Consider the following 3,612-nt stretch of genomic DNA (forward strand, 5'->3'; position numbering starts at 1 on the left):
CAAGATCTTTGGTTAAAATGTCAGAAGAACACCAAGTTCCTTCAGTCTGCTGTAGCATGTGAAAGCTTTCCTTACCATGAATGTAGATAATAGTCAGGATTTAGTCATTTAGACACTGAAGTGGGCAGTAAAAGACATTGATTCATTCATACCCTTTTGAGATATAGTCCAGACAAAATTCTGTAATCTTCTTGGCCAGGCAAGAATAAATTCAGTAGCTTGAATCTAGTCAAGATAAAACCTACAATAGAAAGGTAGAATATATTATATATTTATAGACATCTCAGTGTATGTAATTCTTGAAAACATTACTTATTTTTTTCAGCTAGTCAAAGAAAAACTCATATCAAAGCTGCTGTTAGTTGGAAGAGAAGGCTAGCTGGTTTTGAAGGGAGAATAACATTTCCTCAAGGAAAAATGTTCATTTGATGTCTTCAGTTAACTTGCAATTTAAAGCAACAGAGACTATTTTACATATGGATCTATTGCTTTCTTAAATTTGCATTACTTTGAAATGAGAGGCAGAACTCTGCAGGGATCACTAGTCAGCGGGTGACTGAGGAGATAACTATTCAGCAGTTAAGCAGTCTTTTAAATAAGCAAATACCCTTTTACTTTAGTAATCTTGATTAATGAGCACCAGCAGGACAATTCTCACTGTAAATAATTCTATCTTTTCTAATCTAAATAAAATTCTGAATGGTTAAAATAATGTGTATTTCACCACCTTTGAAAAATTAATTGCAGTAGTTATCTCCTAACATGTCCATTTAGGTTTTATATTGAACAGTTAAAACCACATGACTTATATACTTGCTTCTGACATCATAATACAGGCATGAAAACTTGGATCATGAGTTGTCATTCACATTTCATTTTTGCTGTTGATACCAGACACCAGCCAGCCAAGAAATAAATTTATATTTTTTCCTAGTTAACCTAAATGGAGCCTACAAAGCCCGCTAAGTATAATCCTGCTAAGGATTTGCATATGTATGTGAGATAATATAGTTAGAAATGTTTTATATATCATAAAATAAAAAGGAAGAATATAGCAAAGAGAAAAAAGAAACAAGTATCTTCCCACCTTTATCACAACAAATATAAATAAATTTTGTAACATCTTTTGTAACTTTCTATTAAAATATAAAGAATCATCTCCTTCTTCCCACATCCTATATCTTATATATGAACAAACTGATATTGTCATTTTAGTCCTAATGTCAGCAAAAGTCCATTAAGGATTACCATAAATAATAACATATCTATTATAACCTTGATCAAATAAACCAACTTTATATTCCTTTTATTTCTAAATCTTTAATCCATTCAAATAATGTTGTAGAACTTGATTTCTTTTCATTTTGTCTTTGATTTTTCTTATGAGATTCCTTTTCTTAATGAGCTTCTTTTGTATATCCAATGTAGGAAAATAACCCATGTTACTCTCTTGCTTTATTGTTTGCACATCGTCTTCAATTATTAAAATATCAGCTCTTTTCTTTTGTACATCCAGTGCAACATATTTTTCCAAGTCATTATCATTTCGCTTCTAATCCAAGGAGTGTCTTCATCTCTGACTGGATGGTGGGAAATGGAAGGATTTATACTCCTTGCAGACAGTTGATCATTTGCATTCCTTTATAGAGTCACTGAGGTCACCTGGAGGTTTAACTGTGTCGTCAGGGCCACCTGAGTAGTGCAAATTGTATGGAGCCTTCTTGGGACTGCTGAAAGGACTGTGTTGTAGACTGAAAATAGATGATATCGTATTCCTCCCCTTCTGTTGAGAGAGAGGGCTGTTCAATTTTGACATAGATGGCCTCTTTGACTTCTCTTTCAAACCAGCGGTCCTTTCTGTCCAAAATGTGGACCTTGTTTCTTCGAAAAGATGGCTTTTGTCTTTTAAATGCAGATGGACTGCTGAATCTTTTCCTGATTGGTTTGTTCTCCTATGTTGTGCCATGCGTTTATGAAGTGGTTGTTTTGTTTCTCCAATGTACAGATCTGGCTCACTGCATTGTATTCCAAATACCGCATTGCTCAGTTTGTGTCTGGGGGTTTTATTCTTGCGGTGGACAAGCTTCTGTCTTAGTGTATGTGTGGCTTTGCAATGTACACATATATTGTATTCATTAAAGATCCTCCTGAGCTTTTCTGATATTCCTGCACCATATGGAATGACAATGTTGCTTCATTTATTGTTTTATTCTTTGTCTGTTATGGAGGAGCTCCTGCTGGATCTTTTTTGGGATTTAATAAAGGCCCACTTGGGATAGCCACACATTTTGAGGGCTTCCTTGATATGTTTTAGTTCATTTTCCTTTCCATCTTTGCTGGTAGGCAGATCTTCAGCTCGGTGGTGTAAGGTTCTGATAATTCCTATTTTGTGCTCCTGTGGTGGTGTAAATCAAAATGTAAATATTGATCCATGTGTGTGGGTTTTCTGTAAACTTCAATGTTAAGGCTTCTGTCTTCCTTAATGTGTACTGCACAGGCAGACCAGATTTAACATCTTCCCATGTGAATTTGATATATCTGTCCACAGAGTTGATGTGCTTAGTGAGTGCTTCCAATTCCTGTATTTTGATCTTGACTTAAATATCATCTACACACCTATACCAGTGACTGGGTGGAATTCCTATGAAGGAGTTTAGGGCTTTGGTTTCTACTTCTTCCATATAGAGATTGGCCACAATGGGGGACACAGGTGAACTCATGGCACAGCCGTGTTTCTGTCTTTAGAAACCTTCATTGTATTTAAAATAGGTAGTGGTAAGGCAGAGGTATAACATGTTGTCTGAGCTGAGGTTGGTTCTGTCACCTAAGGTGCTGTCTTGTATCAATCATTTCTTTACTACCGTGATAGCTTCAGTTGTTGGAATACAGGTGAAGAGGGAAGTTACATTATAGGAAACTATGGTCTCATCCGGCTACAGTTTTAGTTTCCAAACCTTGCTGGTGAAGTCCTGTGAATTGTTGATGTGATATTGCCAACTAGAGCTAATAAGGTGATTAGATGTTTTGCAATGTTGTAGGTGATAGAATTGATGCTGCTGATAATTGATCTGAATGGTGTTCCCTCTTTGTGGGTTTTGTGGAGTCCATATGTGTATGTTGTGGCTTCCGCAGAATAAAGAAGGTAGTATTGTGGCTTGTTGATGGCATTGTCCTTCTGTAGTTTTTGTAAAAAATCAATGACATTTTTCTTGCAACTGCTGGTGAGATCTTTCTTCAGAGCCTCATACATGGCAGTGTCCTTCAGATGACTGTTCACTTTGATCTTGTAGTCATCTCTGTTCAGGATGACTGTGTATCTTCCTTTATCAGCTGGTAGAATGGTGATGTTTGGGTCTCTTCCTAGGGATGTTTTGAAGACAGCAAAGTCCACAATTTGGACCAGAAGGACCGCTGGTTTGAAAGAGGGGTCAAAGAGGCCATCTATGTCAAAATTGAATAGCCCTCTCTCAACAGAGGTGGGGGAGATACAACATCATCTATCTCCAGTCTACAACACAGTCCTTTCAGCAGTTCCAAGAAGACTGCACACCAATTTGCACTACTCAGTTGACCCTGACGACACAGATAAACCTCGAGGTGGCATCAACGACT

General features: G+C 36.9%; 1 pseudogene; it reads right to left on the reverse strand.

Annotated features, from left to right (window-relative positions):
* Positions 1–229: 229 nt before the first annotated feature.
* On the reverse strand, positions 230–3,385 carry LOC107284374 (annotated as a pseudogene).
* Between the last annotated feature and the right edge of the window lie 227 nt (positions 3,386–3,612).

The sequence above is a fragment of the Protobothrops mucrosquamatus genome, unplaced genomic scaffold (assembly GCF_001527695.2).
Source record: "Protobothrops mucrosquamatus isolate PMUCROS unplaced genomic scaffold, P.Mucros_1.0 scaffold83, whole genome shotgun sequence".
Classification (NCBI taxonomy): domain Eukaryota; kingdom Metazoa; phylum Chordata; class Lepidosauria; order Squamata; family Viperidae; genus Protobothrops; species Protobothrops mucrosquamatus.